The 25845-nt window shown below is 47.1% G+C and overlaps 1 pseudogene; it reads left to right on the top strand.

Moving 5' to 3' along the window:
• The first annotated feature begins 5750 nt into the window (after positions 1-5750).
• On the top strand, positions 5751-6468 carry LOC118573500 (annotated as a pseudogene).
• Positions 6469-25845: the final 19377 nt, after the last annotated feature.

The raw sequence follows: 25845 nt of genomic DNA, 5'->3' as shown, positions 1-25845 counted from the left end.
CACCTTCTGGTGCCCTCTTCTGGCCTGCAAGCATACATGCAGGCAGAACACTGTATACATAATAAATAAATAAATCTTAAAAAAATAAACGCCTTCTTTCTGTAAGTTGCCTTGGTCATGGTGTCTCTTCACAGCAATAGAAAAGTCACCAAGATAACTGCTCATCTATTTCCTTCATCTTCAAAGCACTTTTCACAATTGGACATGGTCTTTTGATTCCCACTGCCATGCCCATTGGAACATGAGCCCCATGAGTTGGTGGTTTGTACAATGCTGACCCAGAGAAAGCATTAAATTAAGCATTTGCTGAATGAATGAATGAATGAATGATAGACACAAATAATGACTGAATGACAATTTATTGCTGCTGAGCACTGTGACAGTCAGGAAACCGGAACTCTCTTGTTCTGACCAGTAGGTTTGGTCCCTGCAGGACAGTTGTATGCAAGACAACTGTCTCCCATACAGAACAATCCACATCAGGAAGCTGAACGGGAGCTGTCTCTGAGGCACTCATACACCCGGGCCTTCGGCCACACAATCCTTCCTCCTTGAGCAGCTCAGAGGTACTGCCAAGGCTAAAGTTTGCCTCTGTGACTCTCCAAGAGAGGCCCATTAATACTCTAAAGCACAGCCATGGGTGATGGTGCACACCTGTAAGTTCAGCAATGGAAAGGCTGAGGCAAGAGGTTCATGAGTTCAAGGCCAGTCTGGGCTACACAGTGAGACCCTGTCTCAAAAGCAAACAAATGCATGCCCCAAACAGCAACAACCAAAGACAGCTAGGCAGGGTAACCCCTGTAATTCCGGCACTAGACTGAAGCAGGATTGTGAACTCACAGGCTACCTGTGAATTCAAGGCCAGTCAGTTTACACAGCAAGACCCTGTCTCAAAATGAAAAAAGAAAAAAACAAAAAAAAAAAAAAAAAAAAACAACCAAATTGGGTCGTGGTGGCACACACCTTGAATCCCAGCACTTGGGAAGCAGAGGCATGCAGCTTCCATGAGTTTGAGGCCAGCCTAGTCTACAGAGTGAGTTCCAGGTCAGTTAAGGCTACACAGAGAAACCCTACCTCTGAAAAACTAAAAATAAATAAAACAAACAAATAAGCAAAAAACACAAAACAAAAAACAAACAAAACAAAACAACAGATAAAACCCAAACCACAAACAAGGCTGGAGATATGACTCAGTGGTTAAGAGCACTGGTTGCTCTTCTAGAAGACCAGAGTTTGAGTCCCAGTACCTACATGGCAGCTCATTCTGTAACTGGAGTCTGTAACTCCAGTCCCAGGAGACCCAACACCCACTTCCAGCCTCTCCAGACACTAGGCCAGAAAGTGGTGCACAGACATAGATGCAGGCAGAAAACGCATCCACATAAAAACAACAACAACGACCACACACACACACACACACACACACACACACACACACACACACACCAAAAGTCAACCTTTCTTCCAGGTTCCAGGGGTAGAGGCAGATGCTCTCATGTCCATTCCTTATTCCAGTGGCCAGCCAAAGCTGTGTCCCTTGGAAAGGCAGCCTGACTTCACCTTTGCATTCCGGCTCAAGCTGGATGCCTGGTGCACAGCTGACTCACAGGATATCAAGGTTTTGTGATGATCATGATAATGATGACGTCAATAACACCATCCATCGTGGAGGAGCCATAGTAGATGGAGCTGTTTCAATACTAAAGAATAGAGATGTCAGAGGGCATGGTGGCACACCCTTTCATCCCAGCACTCAGGAGGCAGAGGCGGATCTCTGAGTCGAGGCCAGCCTGGTCTACAAGAATGAGTTCCAGGACAGCCAGAGTTACACAGAGAAACCTTATCTCAAAAACAAAACAAAAGAATATTTGTCTAAGTTTGAGTTTTCATTGCTGTGAAGAGACACCATGACCATTTCATCAGGGTGGCTCACTTACAGTTTCAGAGACTCAGTCCATTATGATCATGAAGGGGAGCATGGCAGCATGCAGGTAGACGTGGTGCTGGAGCTGAGAGTCCTACATCTTGCAGGCAACAGGACGTCGACTGACTGTCACACTGAGGGAAACTTGAACAAAAGAGAACTCAAAGCCCACCCCCACAGTGACGCACTTTCCTCCAACAAAGGCCACACCTCCTAATAATGCCACTCCCTTTGGGGGCCATTTTCTTTCTTTCTTTCTTCCTTCCTTCCTTCCTTCCTTCCTTCCTTCCTTTCTTTCTTTCTCTCTCTCTTTTTTTTAAGATTTATTTACTATGCATACAGAAGAGGGCGCCAGATCTCATTACAGATGGTTGTGAGCCACCATGTGGTTGCTGGGAATTGAACTCAGGACCTCTGGAAGAGCAGCCAGTGCTCTTAACCTCTGAGCCATCTCTCCTCGGGGCCATTTTCTTTCAAACCACCACAATATCTTATTGGACCAGGTGGCAAAGTCGATTTTGTTTAGAAATGTTGACCCAATGCAAAAGTGGTGGCTGGACATCTGGCCAGCCCCACTGTCACTTTGTCATCAAGAGCTCACCGTGCCCATAGTGACCTTCCGTCTGAGCCATTGTGCTGCATGTTCTGGAAACATGGTTTGCATGGAGGGACTTCCCTGCCACGTCTCACCTGCCCTGTCTTGACTTCGTCTGCCTTGTGTTTACTACTTCTTTCCTGTCCATTCACTGACCTGCCTTCTGCAGGGGAACCTTCTGCCTTTTCCTAGCTCTGGGTTGGGTATGGCTGTACTATTCCTGATCAGCACAAAGGTCTTGACTTGCTCCCTTTCCAAGCTGGTTCCATTCACCCCTTCATAGGCAAGCTGCTGGTCCAGATCCCAGCAGACTGCCATGCTAATACTAAACTTGGTACAGACACCTAGTCAGAAAACACACTAAGGCCAGAACTCCTGAACTGGAACTATTCTCCTGTCTCGGACTTCTGAGCAACTGGGACTACAGTTATGTACCATCAGACCTGGCTTTTAAGCATCTATTTTATTCTTTGTGTTTGGTTTCTGCCCCTAGGTCACCAACTATCATGGCTCATTTAGCATCTTAACTCAGCCGTTCTGGAGCAATAGGGAGCCTATGATCCATTCTGGGAGCTCAAAACACGCAGATTGCTGCCACCTTCTGTCATTGACATTCACGCATAGTAGGTCTACTGGGCTCAGCACTAGTATTTTGTTTGCACTGGTGATGCAGAACTCAGCCTTAGCCTCCGTCCCTAACCTCAGTTCCAAGGTTTCCTGCTTATAGGTCACGACTTTCACTGATCTGGATCAGTCCGACTCCAAAAACCTCAACTCTAGTGTCCTCTTCCCTGGTTCCTCATCCCAGTACAGTGTCCTCCAGCTCCTCAGATCATTCAATTCCTCCCAGCCCTTCAACCCACTTTTCAGACTGTATTTCTTCCCTCCCAACATTTTGTTGTTGTTGTTTTTCAGTACTGGGGATGGAACCCAAAACCCGGTGCTTGCTAAGCAAGCACTCTGCCACTGAGTCACACCCACATCCTCCTTATCTGGTCTGAGGTTCAGCCCCTTGAAACACTCACCCCTATTCCATCCAGTCCTAGCCTATCAGCTTCCTGACCCACAGGTACAAACCTAGTTTCCCACTTGCCATGGCATGGCATAGGAAAATGCTGTCTCCTGCAAACAGGACCACTCTGAGTCATGCCTCATTGGAACCCCAATATCAGTGCTTAGTGGTACTTGCATCTTGCTGGGGTCCCGTCTTGATGGGGGCATTTCATATTCTGTGTTAGAAAGACACACTTGTACCCCATATCATAGAAAAGAATCAGCATGTGCCTGTTGTCTCCAGTTTAGCACATCACTCTATTAATGGTTTACTCATTCTGAGTTCATCCCCTCCCGGCCCAGATGCCCCTGGAGGAGGACAAGGTTGACCCCAGCAGAAGCTAATGTGTCGCCGAGATTCAAGCGCCTGCACCCAAACACGCACAGAATGAGGGAAGTGTGAAGGGAATGAGAAGGAGAGAAGAACAGATTATCATGGGCCTCAAACACGGGGTTAGCCACCTGACCCGAGGGGAAGAATGACGGACGGACAGACTGCCTTTGTCCCCTGGTCTAGTTAGCTTTCTATTGCTGCCATAGACACCATGATGGGAAGCGACATGGGGACCAGAGGGTTTATTTCATCTTCTCACTTTTATAGTCCATCAGTGAAGGAAGTCAGGGCAGCAGCTCAAGAGAGGAACTTGAAGCAGAGGCTGTGGAGGAGGACTGTTACTGGCTTGCCCCCCATGGCTTGTTCAACCTGCTTCCTTATACCTGGGCTATCAGCCCTGGGGTGGCATTACCTGTAGTGGGCCGGGCCCTCCCATGTCAGTTATTAATCAAGAAAATGGGGGGCTGGAGAGATGGCTCAGCAATTAAGAGGACCGGCTGCTCTTCCAGAGGACCTGGGTTCAATTCCACATGGCAGCTCACAACTGTCTATAAGTCCAGTTCCAGGAGATCTGACACCTTCACACCAATGTACATAAAATAAAATAAAATTTTAAAAAATTAAAAGAAAAAAGAAGCTGGGTAGTGGTGGCACATGCCTTTAATCCCAGCACTTGGGAGGCAGAGCCAGGCGGATCTCTGTGAGTTCCAGGCCAGCCTGGACTACAGAGTGAGTTCCAGGACAGGCACCAAAGCTACACAGAGAAACCCTGTCTCAAAAAACAAAAACAAAAAATAAATAATTAATTAATTAAAAGAAAAAAGAAAAGAAAATGCTCTATTAGCCAGGTGATGGTGGTGCACGCCTTTAATCCCAGTACTTGGGAGGCAGAGCCAGGTGGATCTCTGTGAGTTCAAGGTCAGCCTGGGCTACAGAGCGAGCTCCAGGACAGGCACCAAAACTACACAGAGAAACCCTGTCTGGGAAAAAAAAAAAAAAAAAAAAAAAAAAAAACCAAAAAAAACCAGGCCTGGAGAGATGGCTCAGAGGACTGGCTGTTCTTACAGAGGTCCTGAGTTCAATTCCCAACAACCATATGGTGGCTCACAACCATCTGTAACGAGAACTGGCGCCCTCTTCTGGCTTGCAGGCAGAACACAAAATAAATAAATCTTAAAAAAAAAAAATCAAAACAGGGAAAAAAAAGAAAAAAAGAAAAAGAAAAAGAAAAAGCCGTATAGACCTGGCTATAAGAAAATATAATGAGGCTTTTCCTCACTTAAGGTCTCCTCTTTCTAGATGACCCTAGTTTGTGTCAAGCTGATAAAACAACAACACCAACACAACATAACAAAAACCCAACCACATTCCTTCTCTCTATAGCACCTGCTGGCTGGGATGCATGGAGACAGGTTTTCAGGATGTTAATCTACTCTCTTCTCAGGCTGCTGGCTCTCTGAATCAAAGCACAGTTCTCACGAGTCTAGTCCTGTCTCCTCTCAGTGACATCTGCAGGTACCAGGCAGTGTCGAGCTCCAGTATTCCCACCACAGTGTCACCACCCACCACTGTCCTTCTCAACCTCAAGCCCCAACTTCATTCCTTTGCCTTCATCAAATGTCCTTCAAGAACACCAGTTCTGTGGCCACTCAGCCCTCTACACGTGGACTGCTTACACAGGACTCCTCAGAGGAGTACCATGACCCTCTCGTTCATATGTTTGAACAGTGGTACTCATGGCCACCACTTTCTCACTCCAAGAGCAAATTCAAATTAAAACTCCCCTCAAGCTTCCTGCTGCCCACTCCAGGCTTCTTGGTGGCGCTCAGCCCCGCGGTCTGACCATGGCCACACTGAGGGTTCATCCCGAAGCCTAAGCCAATGTGGATGTGTTTTGTGAAGACCTGTGTAGCAAGGAAAGGCGTTTAATTATAACTCCATCCTCCTCCACCACCTCATAAGACAGAAAACCTGCTCAGGGAGCTATTTTCCCAAGATCTCGGAGCTGGATGCATTCTTCAAGGAACCAGCTCTCAATGAAGCCAATCTGAGCAATCTGAAGGCTCCATTGGACATCCCAGTACTTGATTCAGGGGGAGATGAAGACAAAGGTCCTCCCTGTGGTCCAGTGAGCTGCAGAGAGAAGATTGTGGTCCCCCTGCAGCACCTAAAGCCTGAGATCAAGGATGCTATCGAGCAACTCAATCTGGTCACTATCTGGTTGCAACTACAGCTACCTCGGAGAGAGGATGGGGATAATTTTGGAGTGGCTGTCCAGGAGAAGGTGTTTGAGCTGATGACCATCCTTCATACCAAGCTGGAGGGCTTCCACACTCAGATCTCAAAGTACTTCTCAGAGAGGGGTAATGGCAGCGACCAAAACAGCCAAACAGCCCCCCGTGGGTGATTATCAGCCGCTATGCGTGAGCAGGATGAGGTACCAGGACATCGGCTGATGGTCATGGAGATCTGTAATGCTTATGCTGTGTTATATGACATCAGCCAGAAGAATTCGAGACGCTCAAGAAGCTCCATGGAGAAACAAAGGGAATGATCTATTGAGCCCCCTCTCTCGTTCCCTGATGGGCAAAATAGAGACCCTCCTGCCTTCACCAGGAACTCTAGACCGGACCCAATCTTCTTCCTGCTGGGGTTTCTCCCTTACTCTGCCTCCCAAACACAATAAATATATGGTTGTTTGCCAAAAACCACAACAACAAAACAATAACAAAAAAACCTTTCTGGGCTGGGCAGTAGTGGCGTGCGCCTTTAATCCCAGCACTCTGGAGGCAGAGCCAGGCAGATCTCTATGAGTTCAAGGCCAGCCTGGTCTCCAAAGTGAGTTCCAGAAAAGGCTCAAAGCTACACAGAGAAACCCTGTCTCGAAAAACCCAAACCAAACCAAAACAAAACAAAACAAAACAAAAAAAACAACTTTCCTCAAAAGTTTAGTACAGTGGTGCGTGAAATAATTGCAACACTCAGGAAGCTGAGGCAGGAGGATCTCCAAGTTCAAGGCTATACCCTATATAAAACAACAATAATACCCCTCCCCCGGGGAGAGTAGGGGTGTAGTTCACTGGTAGAGCCTAGCATATATAATGCCTTAGATTCAATCTCCAGTGCTACATACATACATGCATACATTAATTCATTAATTAAAAACAGGGCTTTGGAGATGGCTCAGCATGTATACACATGTGCACATGCACCTGTATAGACATGTGAACATACCCTTCATACCACACAGATACACAAAATAAGAAAGGAAAAAAATTCTAAGGTCAAGCTAGGGGCATATCCCAGTGGGAAGAGCATATGCTTAGGATGAGCAAGGCCCTAGACTCTGTCCCCAGAAAAACAAACGAGAGAGAGAGAGAGAGAGAGAGAGAGAGAGAGAGAGAGAGATAGATAGATTCAGGGGAGGGTGAGGTGAGGCTCTCATCAACCCAGAGGTTCCTCAGCTGGAGGTTCAGTCAAGCCTCTGAAGAACCTCAGAAAGATGTTCGTCATGAAAATGTGTGACTGTGGAACCTAAACCAGAGAAAGGGACCCTATGTCAAACTGGGACTAGACTACACATGAATTACTAGACTTGGTCAGTGTTAATTTCCTGGACTTCACACTAATTTTATAGTTAAGAAAAATGTGGAAGTGCAAGTTTTAGAAAAGAGAGTGACAGGTACAGGATCTCCTGTACTTTTTCAAAAATATTCTGTAAACCTGGGATTATCTCAAAACAAAGAGTTTTAAAAAAGTGGAACATACACAAGTAGAATTGTGTTCACAAGCCGGGCGGTGGTGGCGCACACCTTTAATCCCAGCACTTGGGAGGCAGAGGCAGGCGGATCTCTGAGTTCAAGGCTAGTCTAGTCTAGAGAGTGAGTTCCAGGACAGCCAGGACTGTTACAGAGAAATCTTGTCTCAAAAAACCAAAAGAAAAAAAGAGTTGTGTTCACATGCACATGTTGAAATAGGTTTGGCTTTTCTTTTCTTTTCTTTCTTTTTTGAACATGGGCATGGCAGATTCTATTATTCTATTGGCTGATTAATGCCGGTCTCTAACCACTTTCCATTTTCCCCTTGTTAACTTCTATTTTGCCCAGTCTCCTTTCAACAGCTCAGCCTTTAGCTCTTCTCCAGCCCTGGTAGGTGGGTCTTGATTAGTCTAAGCCAATTGGTACCCTGCCAACTATTGGTTAGACCCGGGAACATGATGCAATTCCTGCCATGAGATAATAATAGCAAATATTTATATAGCACACAGCATGTGCCAGGCACTGTTCTCAGCACTTTAAATAGAAAAAACCCCTTGGCTCTCACATGACCCTATCAATCAAATACCGAGAGATCAATTCAGTGATTCCAGGTCACACCGCTGGTGGGAGGATGAGAGATTTAGGATGAGGACTTTCTTTAAAAGTTTTCATTGTTCTTAAAAGGAATCTAATGCAGCTGCAGTGTTTGTGTTCCTAATCAAACCCAGGGTCCTTTGTATACTACACATGCTCTCTACTACTGAGATACATCCCATTCCTACTAGGCATGCTCTCTACCAGCGAGATGCATCCCATTCCTACTAGGCATACTCTCTACTACTGAGATGCATCCCATTCCTACTAGGCATACTCTCTACTACTGAGATGCATCCCATTCCTACTAGGCATGCTCTCTACTACTGAGATGCATCCCATTCCTACTAGGTAGCTTTTTGTTGTTTAAGACAGGCTCTCATGTGGTCCAGACTGACCTCTTGATTTGCACCTGAGACTGACCCTGAACTCCTGATCTTCCTGCCTCCCCTTTCCTGAGTGCTGGGACTACATGTGCTCACTACCTGGCTCAGCTCTGCTTTCTCGAAAGCCCTTTTTCTTTCTATAAAGAAGCCACCTTGCCTGGCGGTGGTGGCGCACGCCTTTAATCCCAGCACTCGGGAGGCAGAGGCAGGCAGATCTCTGTGAGTTTGAGGCCAGCCTGGGCTACCAAGTGAGTTCCAGGAAAGGTGCAAAGCTACACAGAGAAACCCTGTCTCCAAAAAAAGAAAAGAAAAGAAGCCACCTTTACTGCTCCAGGATGTTGTCATCTGCTTGTGATGTCTGGTGCCCCAGTAGCCATTTTGGTAACATCACAAGGCAGTTTAAGAGGATAACTCCAGCCAGGCATTGGTGGCACACGCCTTTAATCCCAGCACTCTGGAGGCAGAGCCAGGCGGATCTCTGTGAGTTCGAGGCCAGCATGGTCTCCAAAGTGAGTTTCAGGAAAGGCGCAAAGCTACACAGAGAAACCCTGTCTTGAAAAACCAAAAAAAAAAAAAAAAAAAAAAAGTGAGATCCAGGACAGGCACCAAAACTACACAGAGAAACCCTGTCTCAAAAAAACAAAAAACAAACAAACAAAAAAGAGACACACACAAAAGAGGATATTCCAGGATGGCCAAGATGGTTCAGCTGGTGAGAGCACTTGCCAACCTAACAACCTGAATTCCATCCCAGGATCCTATGGTGAAAGGAGAAAACTGACTTCCAAAAGCCGTCCTCTGACCTACACATGTACATTCAGACTCCCAAACACATCACACCACTACCACCACCACCACCAATGCAATGTTCCAGAACGCTGCAGATGGCAGACCATAAATAGACAGAACCTGCATCTCTGAAGACCTCATGGAAAAGAGGGCACAGTGGCTCACACCTGCTATCCTAGCATTTGGGAGGATGAGGCAGAAGGGCTATGAATTATGGTCCAGCCTGGGCTACACAGACTCAGTCAGTTGCAAACAAATAACCAAGTCTGGAAGTAACCACTCCTAGAGTTTCTAGCCAGGTGTTTCGTGTGTGTGTGTGTGTGTGTGTGTGTGTGTGTGTGTGTGTGTGTGTGTGTGTAATCCTCAGAAACACTTTGTGCCTCCTTTGAGACAGGGTCTCTCAGTGGCCTGGAGTTCACCAAAAAGATGAGCTCTGCCTTGACTTTCCACAATAATGGAACCTGAAACCTGAACTAAAACAAACCTTTTCTCTCTTAAGTGGCTTTGGTTTTTGGTTTTGTTTTGTGGTTGTGGTTTGAGACAGGGTTTCTCTGTGTAGTCCTGGTTGTCCTAGAACTTGCTCTGTAGACCAGGCTGGCCTTCAACTCACAGACCTCACCTGCCTCTGCCTCCTGAGTGCTGGGATTAAAGGCGTGCGCCACCACCGCCCAGCTCCCTAAGTGGCTTTTTGCCAGAGTATTTTTATCACAACCTCGGACACGAAACTAGGGCAGAAACCTTGTCCATATGCTATTGGGTGTCACTTACTTTGGTTCTTTTGCCTTAAAATTCTCCTATGACCTCCCCCCAAAAAAAAGAAAAAGGGGAGAAGAAACAACAATAAATTCTATGACCTTCTACAATGCGATGCATCTTGATTATTTTATTGGAACAGAAATCTTTCTACTTTTCCTTTTCATTTTACTCTCAGCTCATGATCTGGACATTGCTATCACCTCTCCATCCCAACAGGCTTTGTGTCCCTTGAAGGTCAAACCCACTTGTCAATGTTCAGTCCTTGTCCTGAGCCCGCAGGGCAGCAACTGTGGCCGGGGAACATACCTCATCCCCTTCTTGTCCTGCCCCAGTAGTCTACCGTGGCTCTCTCTCCTCTCACACGTATGACCAAGGACCTCTGCCTCCCAGGTCTGGGATGGGTTATAGATGCAGGCTGCCTTGCCTGGCTGACCCTTTTCTGTCCAGTTCTTGCTTTCCCAAATTTCAAGCACTGCCCATATGCTCCTTGCTTCAAAGAGATATGTCCATGGACCCCCTCTTGAGTGGCCAATCTCAGTGCCCACCTTCCTGCTGGTCACCTCCATGTAGATGCTCCAGGGGCTTTTCCACATTATTTGTCCAAGGCTGACCTCAGCATGCTCATATCTCACCCCACTTGCTTCTTCACTGTCCTTGTGATGCTTAATATTGACATTGTCAATGTAACAGGACCGAAAATTGATTAGGAGATGAACCTCTGGCCAAGCCTGTGAGGGAGTTTCTACACTGCGCTAAGAGAAGATGGAGGTGCCATTCCATGAACTGGGGCTGGAGGCAGAAAGAAAAAGAGGAAGCGAGGACTGGGCATGGTAGACCACGCCTTTAATCGCAGCACTGGAGAGGTGAAAGCAGGTGAACCTTTGTGAGTTCGAGGCCAACCTAGGTCTACACAGGAAGTTCCAGGACAGCCAAAGCTGCATGGTGAGACCTTGTTTCAGAAAGAGAGAGAGAAAAAAGTTTATATATATATATATATATATATATATATATATATATATATAGAGAGAGAGAGAGAGAGAGAGAGAGAGAGAGAGAGGGAGAGCACTAAGTCCAACTGTTCATCTCATCTCTCTCGGTTTCCTGTTTCCTGGTTATGCAGTGTGACCCCATGTTCCTGCCGCCATGCTGTCCCTGCCATGATGGGCTGTACCCTCAAACTGAGAGCTTACTCTTTGTCAGATATTTTGTCACAGTTACAAGAGACGTGGCTAATACTGTCCCCACTCTGGGAAATGTCTAAGCCACTTTTCTCTTGCTGTGAGGAGACAGCATGGCTAAGGCAACTTATAGAAGAAAGACCTCATTGGGACTCAGTGCCAGGAGCTGAGAGTCCATGACCTTCATGGTGGGGAGCATGGCAGCAGGCAGGCAGATGTGGTGCTGAGGCAGTGGCTGAGAGCTCACATCCTTATCAGCAAGTAGGAGGCAAAGACACTGGGAACGGCATGAGCTTTTGAAACCTGAAAGCCTGCACCCCCCCCAGTGACACACCTCCTCCAACAAGGCCACACCTCCTAATCCTTCCCAAACAGTTCTCATCAACTGGTAACCAAACATGCAAATATATGAGCTTGTGGGGGCTGCTCTCATTCAAACTGCCACATGAATCCTCTTCCTGTTTGTCCCATGAGCAGGATTTATAAGGCTACACAAGTCAGAGATTTGGCTCCAAGACCTAGCTCTGTCACTCCCTAGCTCTGTGACCTTGGGCAAGTTATGTCACTTCCCTGGACCCGGCTTCCCCCTCTGTAGTTCAAATGAGAAGAGTTTACTTGGGGTTGGGGATTTAGCTCAGTGGTAGAGCGCTTGCCTAGCAAGGCCCTGGGTTCGATCCTCAGCTCCACATACAAAAAGAGAGAGAGAGAGAGAGAGAGAGAGAGAAAGAGTTTGCTTTCAAGGGTTTCTGTGGAGCTCAAAGGACATAACAGCTGAGGTCATTCGGCAAAATGCCTGTCACATGGACATTCAAGAACCCTAACCCTGACTTGCCGGGCGGTGGTGCTTGCTGCACGCCTTTGGTCCCAGCACTTGGGAGGCAGAGGCAGGCAGATCTCTGTGAGTTCAAAGCCAGCCTGGGCTACCAAGTGAGTTCCAGGACAGCCAGGGCTACACAGAGAAACTCTGTTTCAAAAAACCAAAACAACTAGGGGCTGGAGAGATGGCTCAGAGCTTAAGAGCACTGGCTGCTCTTCCAGAGGTCCTGAGTTCAATTTCCAGCAACCACATGGTGGCTCACAACCATCTGTAATGAGATCTGGTGCCCTCTTCTGGCCAGCAGTCATACATGCTGTATACATAAGTAAATAAATCTTTAAAAAAATAATTAAACAACAACAACAAAACTCTTGACTTGAAAAGAAACGGGAAACCTTGGTTTTCCCCTTCTCTGGGATCTTGTAGTCTTCCTAGTCACTGAATTGTTCTTGTTCCCCACACACTGCTTTTGGCTTTGTTTTTAAAATGTGAGTTTCTTTTGTCAGGCTCCCCTTCTCCACAGGAGGCCCTCCACTGACACTCTAGCTCCATCTGTAACTGCATTCTTCTCCTTCGGAAGATGCTGCGGGGCTCTAGTCCTCGGTCCCCAGTGTGCCCCCACCCACTCCTCCTGCATCCCTGGAGGACTCCTGTCTCTCCTAGCTGAGGCCCCAGCGACACTGACTGTGGCATACGGCTTCCTCTTCTGTTTCTGCTTCTTTCTGGAAGCTTCTTCTCCTGCCTGAATTCCCAGCGAACTCCAAACACAACACCTCCCACCCCTGGAATGAGGAGGCCCCTCATCCCAGTTCCCTTACCATCAAGAGTATGCTATGCTGCAAGGGAACTCAGAGCAGTGTAGGACATTGGGGCAGACTCAGCCTGGGGGGGGGGGGGCTTCCCAGGACCCTGGTGCTCCTCAACAGTGGAGTCCTGTCTGTCTGTTGCCAGCTGTGCTCCCAGTCCAGAGACGGCACCTGGCACAGAGAGTCCTGAATATGTACCTGTCAAATGATATGCAGACTATTAGGCCAGCTCCCGGAAGAGGCTTCTTCTGTGCTGACTCTGGCCGAGGTGATGATGATGTCCCCTAGTTCCACGTACTCACTTCTCTGTCACTGTCCTCAGCAGGTTGTGGGGGAGTTCCTGGTGCTACTCAAGCACACCTCGAGTTCCTTGTGGGAAAGGCAGGCGCCAGGCTGACTGGCTGGACTGCTCACTCCACTACCTACTTGGTGCCTACTTTGGTTGCAATTAAAACATTATTTTTCTTTTTAATTCTTTTTCACTTTTATGCGTATAAGAGTTTGACTAACTTTTGTATGTGTACCATGTTTGTGCCTGGTGCACTTGGAAGCCAGAAGAGGGTGTCAGATCCCCTGGAACTGGAATTACATACAGTTGTGAGCTGTTGTATGGATGCTGGGAACTGAGCCTGATTCCTCTGCAAGAGCAGCAAGTGCTCTTAAGCACCCAGGCATCTCTCTAGCACATAGTGACAATTTTAAAAAATCTTGTGTGTGGCCCGGCGGTGGTGGTGCACGACTTTAATCACAGCATTCAGGAGGCAGAGGCAGGTAGGCCTCTGTGAGTTCAAGGCCAGCCTGGTCTACCAAAGGAGTTCCAGGACAGCCAGGGCTGTTTCACAGAGAAACTTTGTCTTGAAAAACAAAAACAAAACAACAAACAAATAAAAATCCTGTGTGTGCATGCATGCGTGCATCTGTGTATATGTATGTGTGATATTTGTGTGTATGTATACATGTGTGTGTTTGTGAGTGTATGTGTGTACCTATTGTGCATATTCATCTGTGAGTGTTTGTGTGTGATGTATGTGTCGTGTGTATGTGTTTGTTGTGTGTATGTGTATGATGCATATATTGTATATGTGTGTGTTGGTGTGATATGTTGCTGTGAATGTGTGCATGTTCCTCTGTGTGAGTGTGGGTATGCATTTGCATTGTGTGTGTAAAGTCAGAGAACAACCTCAAGTGTTGGTCCTCATCTTCTGGTTTTTTGAGACAGTGTTTCTTTGTGTAACAGCCTCAGCTGTTCTAGATCTTGCTCTGTAGGCCAGGCTAACCTCAAACTCACAGAGATCCACCTGTCTCTGCCTCCTGAGTGCTGGGATGAAAGGTGTGCACTACTATGCCTGGTGGTCCTCACTTTCTACCTCGTGATAGACAAGGTCTCTCTCGCTGTTTGCTTATACCAGCCTGCGAGCCTTAGCCTTCCATCTCCCCACAGGAGCACTGCACGTGAGTTCTAGGGGTCTGAACTCAGGCTCTCAGGCCTGCTGGATGAGGCTTTACCCACTGAGCCATCCTTCTAGCCACTAGGTCCAGCTTCCGGTACCATAACTGTGAACTCCACCTCTCACAGTGCTCAAACACAGGAAGAAAGGCTATCAGGGTGTGGTCCTTCCCTTCCATTCTTCACTGCCATCACCACAAACCAGATCCTCAGAATGACTTGTGTGTCCCATGCAGGCCCCTTCACACCCATCCACCTCATCTGTAGATGCCCTGCCTGGACCCTGCAGCCCTGCCTGGAGCCAGTGTCTGTACAGCCCAGGGCGCATGCCTCGGTTTAGCCATATGGTCTCAAGCCAGTTTCCCTGGGCTCTGTGTTCCCGCCATGCTTCCTCCAGCCAGCCCGCACTGCCCGCCGCCCTGTGTCTCCTGCCCCTCAGCTTTGGGAGAAATCTTCGTTTTCTTTCAGACAGGCCCTAATGTAGCCTCAAAGCCCTTATGCAGCTGATGATGACCTTGAACTCTCCATCCTCCTGCCTCCCCTTCCCAAGTGCTGGGATCCCAGGAGTGGCCACCTTGCCCATCTGAGAAATCTTTTAAAGGAAATTTCTTCAGGTCCCAAGTGCCTCCTGCCCAGCCCACCCCATGGGATAAATGCTATACTCGGAGGAGGGATTAAAGCTAATTAAAGCCCCAGCTCCCAGTCTGGGGAATCGAATAGACTGTGTGTGTGTGTGTGTGTGTGTGTGTGTGTGTGTGTGTGTGAGTGTGAGTGATTCAGTCCTCAGGGAAGCTGATGTGCCTCTTTTTAGTTTGCAGCTAAAAACAAATTCAGCAGGCTGAGGATGCTTCTCGGGCAGCAGCTGCAGCACACTTGCCTGACACAGAAATGCCCTGGGTTTCATGCCCGGTATTGCAAAGGAAATAAATTCAACTTCCTGCTTGAAGGTATTTCTGGTCACAAGTGTTTGGCTGGTACTTCATGTCCACCTGGGGAAAGTGTCACACAATAGTCAGAAACGAAGTGTGTGAAAAGTTGCCACTCTTGAACTTGAGGTTATGGGGAACTGAAGGGAGCCACTGTCTCCTAAGGTTGGAACCTCCCTCTCTGGAGGCAGGAACCATGCTGCAGGTAACCCACCCCACCCCACCCAGCAGCTCCTAGCACCTCGTTCAACAGAGTGTCATAAATATCCAGTTGTGGGAAGGGAAAACAGGAGTGTAGACTATGCTAAGGAAGGCCTGCATGAAACCCTTGTTATTCAGCACATAGCAACTCTGCAAGGAAGAAAGTGGCATCCTCCAGAATCAGAACTCAGTTCTGGTTTTACTGGACCTGGAATCTCTACTCTCAACTCATACCACACTGGCAGCTGAACCACCATACGGGTGCTGGGAACAAAACCTGGACAGTCACTTCTGCACCACCTGATAGACTGCTTCCCAGCCATGGTAAGGCATCTATAGCCTCTGATCCTCTAATGTATTGAGTTCAAGAGTTTAAGGTCATCCTCAGCTACATAACAAGTTTGAGGCCAACCTGGACTACATGAGTCCCTTTTTCAAAATAAAAAGCACCAAGGGGCCGAAGAAATGGCTCAGGAATTAAGAGTACTTGCTCTCTCGGAGGACCCATGTTTGGTTCCTAGCACCCACTTGGTGGCTCACACTTACCCCAGTTCTAGGAGGATCCAATGCCTTCTTTTGACTTCTCTGGGTACCTGGCATACATGTGATGCGATACATACATACATTCAGGCAAAACACTCATACACATCAAATTAAATAAATAAAAATAAACAAATAAAAAATCAAAACAACACAACCCCAAAATAAAAATTAAAAAATAACAGATGAAGAGCTGTGTGGAGACAGCACCTGCCAGGAACGATGCCTTTGGATGAAGCGAGTCATCTACGGTGACTCTTCAGGGAGCAGGAAGGATGATGGGATTCTCCGTTGTCTGAACCCATCGAGAGCTGGTGGACCAAGTGGCCACTGCAGTGTCTGTGTGGACCAGCTCCAAGCACAGTGGAGAAGGACAGAGCGTGTGTGACAGACGGACAGAAGGAATGCAATGGCAGAGGGCATGTTTGACTCTTCAGAGAGGGGCCTAGCTGCCGCTGCCTTTTGGCCTGTGAGGACTCAGTTACTGGATTTCTTGCTCTCAGGCTCTAGCCCCCTACCCCATAGTCACTCACAGCTTAGAGTAGCTCTTTCTGATGGGGGCCCATGTTTATGTTCTCTCAAGGACCTCTCCCTAAAGAGACCCATGAGGTCCAGAGACCTGGCCCTAGCCATGCCTGGTGCCCGATCCTCTCTTTGAAGTTTCTGGAACACTCAGAGGTTGTCTGGAACACTAGCTTCAAGCTTATCTCTATCACCTTCGCACATCCTGGTCCCTCACTAATACTTCAAGAATGGGGACCATGGCTGGGTGGTGGTGGCACATCCCTGTAATCCCAGCATTTGGGAGGCAGAAGCAGGTGGATCTCTGTGAGTTCGAGGCCAGCCTGGTCTACAGAGTGAGTTCCAGGACAGGCTCCAAAGCTACACAGAGAAACCCTGTCTCGGGAAAAAACGAACAAACAAAAAAGAGTGTGGGTCCAGGTAGACCGGCCACACTCCTGTGGAAGGCCATGCATCTAAGAGAATATGGGCAGCACAAATCGGACTTGATAGGTTAAAAGAGAAAGTGGGGAAAAAGGAAACAAAGTTGGCTGGATAAGGAAGTGGGGGTGAATCTGGGAGAAGTGGGATGGATAGAAATGATCACAACACATGAAATCGTCCAAGAACGAGTAAGAGAAGAGAAAAACCTCTTCTCTCTCTCTCTCTCTCTCTCTCTCTCGCTCTCTGTGTGTGTGTGTGTGTGTGTGTGTGTGTGTTCAAGTGCAAGAGTATGTCCCATGTGCCACAGTGCTCCTGTGGAGGTCAGAGGACCACATGCACAAACCAGTTCTCTTCTTCTAGCATGTGGTTCCAGGGATCAAACTTTGGTCGAGGTTTAGCAGCAAGCCCTTTACCTGCGGAGCCATCTTTTGGCTCCTTGTAGTTTTTTAACATGAGTCTCCTCCCAATATGATGCTCTGACAAAGTTTGGATTGAAGGGGGGCAGATTACACTTAGATCCATACACTAGACATACAGAGTAAATAAATTAGAGATGAAGTTACACTGTGCACTACTCCCACTTTATTTAGTCTGTTTGATGATAGTTGTTAATTCTGGCTGGGATTCCCTAACTGACTGACGTTGAACACTGCATCAGAAGCACCGAGTTAATACGCTTCTACCAGAGTCTCTGCCAAATTGTCGGAGCCGACTTCTTGTCCAGCATTGATAGCCAGATCGCACCATCTAGTGGTCATGCCTGGGATTTGACAGCGCCTTTCTCTTACCTAGATGGGAGGGTGGGGAGGGGGTGCTCGTGGGAAAGCAAGCAAACTCAGTAAAAAGTACTGGCACCCGGCTGATACAAAACAAACCAAACAACAAACAAACAAACAAAAACCTGGGGCTGGAGAGATGGCTCAGAGGTTAAGAGCACTGGCTGTTCTTCCAGAGGTCCTGAGTTCAAGTCCCAGCAACCACATGGTGGCTCACAACCATCTGTAATGAGATCTGGTGCCCTCTTCTGGCCTGCAGTCATACATGCTGTATACATAATAAATAAATAGATCTTTAAAAAAAAAAAAACCCAACAACTACAAACTATTGGCTCAGTTCTTTCTTTAGCTAGGTACTTTGGAGTGAGACCAAAGATGAACTATGACCTACACCCTGGCCTCCAAGAGCTGTTCTGTATGGTAGCCACCAACCACTCAGGACTACTGAGACTTGAAGTGTGGTTAGTGTAAAACCAACTTTGGTTCTATTTTTATCTAATTACAGATCAAATGATTTTTTTTTTTTTCCGAGACAGGGTTTCTCTGTGTAGTTTTGGTGCCTGTCCTGGATCTTGCTCTGTAGACCAGGCTGGCCTTGAACTCACAGAGATCTGCCTGGCTCTGCCTCCTGAGTGCTGGGATCAAAGGCGTGCGCCACCACTGCCTAGCAAACAAATGATTTTTTGAGAGACAAAGAAGAGGTGCTGAGGTCGTGGTACAGCTGCACAGGAGAGCACTTGCCTGGCTTTCCTTCCCAGCTTTAGTCCCCAGCACTGGGGGAATCAGTCCCCAGCTTCAGTCCTCAGCACTGGGGGGAAACACTTCCCAGCTTCAGTCCCCAGCACTGGGGGAAACGTGCTTGATTAATACATTGTTGATTCTGATGCGGTCACAGAATTGTCAGAGGCAGGGTCCCAAGAGCTGGAAAGCTGAGAGACGGTGGTAGGAACTTGGGACACTTGGAACATGGTGCCAATCTTGTAAAGTGAGGCTTGGCCTGTGGTAGCTACCCACCAGGCTGGGGGTGAGAAGTAAGTGAATGTTGACTCTTCTTCTCGGGGAGCAAATTTCTTAGATATACAGGAAGAATGTGAGAGGGAGCTTCCTGACTGGGAGGCTGAGGTCGGGGAGAAGCAGGAGGTGGAGACAGTCCATCCATAGTATAGGGGCAGGGGATGGGGTGTATAGTGGGGTGGGGGAATCAGGATGCTGAACTCTCCAAGGCCAGATGGCTCAAGAGGCCAAGGTACAAGGGTCCAGTGTGATCCTGGCCCTCCTGAGAATCCTGGCCTTGCCAAATTCATCCCTACAGTCCTGTTCACTACTAAAACACGAGTTCAAGTTCATCTCTGAGTCACTGGGCTTCTGGCTCCAGACCTGTAACAATGGGCTTTTTGAAATTTGCCCCAAGCACTGACAACTACTATTTTTAATCCTTACAAACAAGTTCTCTTATTGCCTTCCTTTGTACGAGCAAAGACACCAAGGCTCAGGATAGTTAAGGACTGTCTCCAAGGTCTCACAGCCTCGAGAGGCTTGAACTTGAAGTTGCTAGTGGCTCTCCCAGGGCCTCAGCTTACAGCTGGCTTCCAGGTCTAATGGGAAATATCCTCCCAGAGGATCTGTGCTTTTGTTCACAAGCACATCAGTTGATTTCAAAGGTCAGAGGAGACAGACAGGGTGCCCTGGCCCTGACTGTGCCTTTGGTGGGTACCGAACAGGTTCCAGCTTCCTCGTCCCACAACTCACTTCTATCTCCAGTTGGGTCTGGGTTACACAGCATCACAGGACTGTTCGTAATGCCTTTAGTATAAACGGAATCACCTAAGGCTTCGATAACCAGAGAGGGAAAAGCAGTATGGTAAAATCCATTTGTAGATGAAGGGGAACCAGGCCTAACAGCCCTGTAGGCCAAGTCTGAGACAAAAACTCTCCCTCCTGAAGGACCCTCTCCAGTCTTCCCAGTTCATTCTCTCTCCCTCCTTCCTTTTTTTCTCCTCTCCCTCCTCCACTTCTCTTTTGAGACAGGGTCCATGGAGTCCACACTGATCTAGAACTCACTATGTAGCCAAGGATGACCTTGAGTCACAGATTCAGAACCTAGGGCTTCTTGAGTGCTAGGCAGGTACTCTATCAACAGAGCCACATTCTCAGTGTTTCCTTCTTCAGAGTCTCAGTAACTCAGGCTGGCTTTGAACTTTTGATCCTCCTGCCTCAGCAACCCTAACACTCGGACTGTCAGTGTGTGCAGCCTACTATTTAGTTAGGAAAGTGCGAAGTAATGTTTATTACCAAAAATGTTAATTTTTTGTGGTTGTTTTTGGAGACAAGGTCTCTCTGTTTTGTAGTTCTGGCTGTCCTGGAACTCAGCACATATACTCATAGAGATCCCCTTGCATACAATAATGTTAATTTCTAACTTACATCAATGCAGCTTAAATTTTAAATTCAATGAAACCTGACCTGGAACCTGATATGTAGACCAGGCTGGCCTTGAACTGATAGAGACCCGCCTGTCTCTGTTTCCTGAGCTCAAGGATTAAAGGTTTGTACCATCACACCCAGCAAAACTTAGTATTTTATTAACAGGATTTTTCCTCTTTTCTGTTCAACATGGAGTGATCGCTATCAATTAGTTCTGACGTCTAATGCCTGTTGTCTTCTCCCTAGGATGCACATTTTTATTGTCACCTGATGTCAAACACTTCTTTTCTCCCCACCCCCACACCCCAGTCAGGGTTTCTCTGTACAGCCTGGGGTGTCCTGGAACTTGCTTTGTAGACCAAATTGGCCTCAAGCTCAGAGATCTGCCTCTGCCAGGATTAAAGGGTTTTTTTGTTTGTTTGTTTGTTTTATTTTTATCAATACAGTGTTTCTCTGTGTAACTGTCCTGGCTGTCCTGGAACTCATTTTGTACACCAGGCTGGCCTTGAACTCTGAGATTCCCCTGCTGGGATTAAAGGCATGCACCAGCTTGCCTGACCCTAAAGGTACGTTTTTGTGAGGTAAAACCCAAGGCTAGGGGGCTGAAGAGATGGCTCAGTGGTTAAGAGCACTGACTGCTCTTCCAGAGGTCCTGAGTTCAATTCCCAGCAACCACATGGTGGCTCACAACCATCTGTAATGGGATCAGATTCTTTCTTCTGATGTACATGAAGACAGAGCACTCATATACATAAAATAAATGAATAAATAAATCTTTAAAAAAACAACAACCAAGGCTAATTTGTACGAGAAAGACCTCAATATCCCTTCCATCAACATCTCTTCCCCTCTACATCATTTACGCTGTGGTTCTTCCTACCCCACCTAAGAGCTGCAGGGCACTCTTGGTCCTTCAGGTGATGGGGCAGGGCCAGGCAGGGTAGAGGAGTGGCCTTGTCTCTAGTTGGGGGAAAAAGTGGAATGTCCATCAAATAACTACAAAGCCCTTTGGAGGAAGGCATCTTCTTTGAGGAAGTAGATACAAATACCTATACTAAAAATCTCACGGGGGTGAGGGGTGGGGTGAGGTTGAGTTGGGGATTTAGCTCAGTGGTAGAGTGCTTGCCCATCTCCAAATAAATAAATAAATAGATAGATAGATAGATAGATAGATAGATAAATAAATAAATAAAAATCTCACAGGGGTGGAAAACTTCCTGAAATCTGCCTAGGTAACCACAAAGCTATGGAAGGAATTTTGGAGCCTGAAGCCAGAGTGGAGGGGGCAGAGGCAGAGTGAAAATTGTGGACCCACCCTTCCATTCCTTTCTCCCTCCCTTCAGGTTCCCTGGGCCCTCCCCGCCCTATCAACCTTTGGGCTTCTCCGGTTCAGGAAGTAAACTTCAGCCTGCTATCTTTCCCTCTCCACCCTTTCCTCCCTTGACTTTCTGTTCCAGTAGGATTGTGGGATTACCAGAGAAATGCCAGACACTGGGTGAGTTTGAGCTCCAGATAAACAATGAATACTATTTTTAGGGTATTCCAAAATGTTGCCTGGGACAATGGGGGCATACTTACACAAAACAGAATTATTTGTTATTTTTGAGTGTTTGTTTTTTGTTGTTTTGTTTTGAGATAGTTTGCTAGGCAGAGCAGTCTAGGCTTGAACTGACTATGTAGTATAGGATGACCTTGAACTCCTGGACTTCTCTGGTTCTGTTTGCTGGGATTACAGATGTGGGTGGGTCATCTACCCAGCTCTGTACCTATGGCTTTTAACCAAGGGTCTTGCTTTTCCAGAGTTGCCCCAGGGCACAGCAAAAAGTCCCACTAGTTTCCTTATGTAGCTGAGGCCAAACACACACACACACACACACACACACACACACACACACACACACACACACATACATACACACACACCACACACACACACACACACAGACACAGACACACACACACACACACACATACATACATACACACACCACACACACACCACACACACACACACACACACACACACACAAGGTCTTGGCTGTCCTGGAACTCTCAATGTAGATCAGGCTCGCCTTGAACTCAAAGATCCACCTGCTCCTGCCTCCGAGTGTGGGATTCAAGGTGTTGCCTGCGAGACCTTGTAGGCTGAAAAACTCACATAGGATCCTAACCTTTAGCAAAGGAAAGACCAAAACTGGGCAACAGAACTGTGCTTTTTCTGGTGAATTCTTCTTAGGGGAGGAGACTTCCTACTTGGAGTTGGGGTAGTCAGTGGAGCCAGCCCAGTCCTCCTATGTAATTTCCATCTAAATTATACCTTGCTATATAAATAAATATGCATACTACCTGTGTGTCTGTCATATTTATTTTATTTTATTGTGTGTGGTGTTTGTATGTGTGTGTTGGGGTGGGGTGCACTTACCTCTGGGCTGATGTCCAGCGTCTTCCTCTATTACTCTCCACACAGAGAGACACACACACAGACACACAGACACACAGACTATTTTTTGGAGACCGGTTTCATTCTTTTGGCCTGTCTCCACATAACCTGCCATGCAGTTATAGGCATGCGCCACTACAGCTGGCTTTTATGTGGGGGCTGGTGATGTGCAGGAAGCACTTTACCCACTAAGCCCTCTGATGTGTTTTTAAAGTTGACTCCAGCGGTGGGGAGATGGCACCAGTGGTATGCTTGGTATGCTAGCATGAGGGGCTGAATTTAACTCCAGTGCTGGGGAGGTGGAGACGGGTCCTTGGGACCAGCTGACTATGCAGCCTAACCTACCGGCAAGCTCTTACCTAAATGATGTTCTAGCCAAGGGTGGGGTGTGCCAGGAGACATGGTAATTGAGTAAGAAATGCCTAATGCTGGGTGTCAGGAGCTGCTCCTAAGTGCTCAGCCTCTACCTGACTCAGTTTCTAGCTGTGCGTTCTCATTGTATCCTTGTCTGTTCAAACAGTAAAACAAGAGTCTGATGTGGTGACACATACCTGTAATCCCTGCAACCGTGGGAGGCGACCGTGACTCCTTGAAGGCAGTGAAGGTGTCACGTGGCCAGCAGTCACCCACACACATGCACAGACGCACACAAAATAAATAAATGTAATAAAAACAATTTAAGGGCTGGAGAGATGGCTCAGCAGTTAAGAGCACTCACTGGCTGTTCTTGCAGAGGACCCAGGACCCTCATGGCAGCTAACAACTGTCTGTAACTCCAAGATCTGACACCCTCACACACACATTCAGGCAAAACACCAATGCAAATAAAATAAAAATAAATAAATTATTTATATTTAAAAAAATTTAAAGAAGGCTGAACTGGGAGGTGGTGGCACACACCTTTAACCCTATCACTTGTGAATTTGAGGCCAGCCTGGTCTGCAGAGTGAGTTCCAGGGCAGCCAGAGCTATATAGTGAGGTCATATCTCAGAGAAAATGAAAAATAAAAATAAAAGAAACAACAGAAAAAAATTAAAAGGGGAAAGTATCAACAAGCTGTGAAAAACACTTAGAGGTGATGTTGATCTGCAGCTATTAGAAGAGATAAGCACTTTAAACATAGGCGCTCTCCTACCCAGCAGTCTGTGTGCCAGCAGAAAGTGGACTTTGGAACCTCACAACCCAGGTAGGTGCTCCATATAAAATGGAATACTACTGAGTGGGTTTTTGTTTGTTTGTTTGTTGTTGTTTTGTTTGAGATAGGATCTCACCATGTAGCTCTGGCTGGTCCAGCACTTGCTATGTAGACCAGGCTTGCCTCAAACTCACAAAGATCCACCTGAATGCTGGAGTTAAAGGCATGTACCACCACACCTGGCCAACTAAACTTAAAATAAAACAAAACAAACAAACAAAAACCCTATTGAAATCACATTAATTAACTGACTGATTTAGTGAGTGTGTGTGTGTGTGTGTGTGTGTGTGTGTGTGTGTGTGTGCTCGAGTGCAGTCCTAGGACAGCTTGCAGAGTCTGTTCTCTCCTTCCTATAAATGGGTTCAGGGTATTAATCTCAGGTCGTCAGACTTGGTGGCAAGTGCCTTTACCCACAGTACCCACAGAGCCATCTTGCCAAACCCCTTGTTTTTTTTTTTGTTTTTTTTTTCTCCCCTTGAGACTGATTCTCACCTTGAGGTCTGAAATGACCTCAGGCTCAAATTTAGATATTGCCTTCGGAGTGCAGGGGTTGTAGGTGTGTGTGTGTCCCTCAGCCTGGTTTTTGCTGCGTTTATCATGAGTGATAAGGACTGGAATAACAGGAGCTAAATCCCCAGTCTAGCAATATCAAAATGTAACTGCTATGTAAGTGGCAGGCATTAAGACTTCACTCCCTTAACACAGCAGTGGTGGCGCACACCTTTAATCCGAGCACTCAGGAGGCAGAGGCAGGTGGATCTCTGTGAGTTCGAGGCTAGTCTGGTCTACAGAGTGAGATCCAGGACAGCCAGAGCGGTGACACGGAGAAACCCTGTCTCGAAACAACAACAAGACTTCACACCGTTTTGAAGTGCAGACATGCCCCACATAGCAAGGGCTGAAAATATGGCGGTAGGCCCGTGAAAAGCATTATTATTGTTATTATTATTATTGGTTTTTCGAGACAGGGTTTCTCTGTGTAGCTTTGCGCCTTTTCTGGAGCTCACGTGGTAGCCCAGGCTGGCCTCAAACTCACAGAGATCCGCCTGGCTCTGCCTCCCAAGTGCTGGGGTTAAAGGCGTGCGCCACCACCGCCCGTCGAAAAGCATTATTTTTTAAGGTGTGTGTGTGGGTGGGTCTCTATAGCCCAGGCTGGCCTCAGACCTGCTGTGTAGCTGAGATAATCCTTCTCCTTCAAAATGAAAGTTCCTAGAGAGAAACTCCACGTTTCCCCAGAACCTTTAAGCAGGCTGATGAACTGACTAGAAGAACTTCAATGGCTGTACAGAGGTTGGAATGTTGCCAGCCCAGAGCTTAATCACAGTTTCCCTTGTTTTTATCTTCAGCCCCCTGAATAGTCATCCCTTGCTTAACCTCTGTGTCTGACCTAACGTTTGGTGACTAACAGATAAAACCTTTCTACCAACCCAAAGACTGAGAGTCATCAGACAGGCTGAGGCCTACTGCTGAGATGTCTCCATTTTGCTGTAACTTCCTACTTAGTTTCCCACAACGCATTTGAAAAGTGCCTTAACTTAGGACTGTTTTTGTTCTAGCAGCATAAAAACATCATCAAGCTTCATGTGATTGTGCATACCATTAACCCCAGCACTCCAGAGGCAGAGGCAGGCAGGTCTATGTGAGTTCCAAGGTAGCTTGGTTTACATATTGTATTCCAAGCCTACCAGAGTTACATGGTGAAACCCTCAGAACCCCCCCCCCCCAAAAAAAAAAAACAAAACACTTCATCAAACTGTTACCATGTTGGAACATGGGATTTGGATATTCTAAATCTGTCCCCTGGCCATGGTCACATATTTGGTTCCTCTTAACCCCTGTGAGGTAACAGTTATTTTAGTGTTGACATTCCCAAAATATTTGGTAACACAGGCGTACACCACTCCACACTGCTTAAGCAGTGCTGGGGGTGGAACCCAGGGCTTCTTGCATCCTAAACTGA

Source organism: Onychomys torridus, chromosome 23, assembly GCF_903995425.1.
Source record: "Onychomys torridus chromosome 23, mOncTor1.1, whole genome shotgun sequence".
NCBI lineage: Eukaryota > Metazoa > Chordata > Mammalia > Rodentia > Cricetidae > Onychomys > Onychomys torridus.
This window is presented reverse-complemented; position numbering and strand designations above follow the sequence as displayed.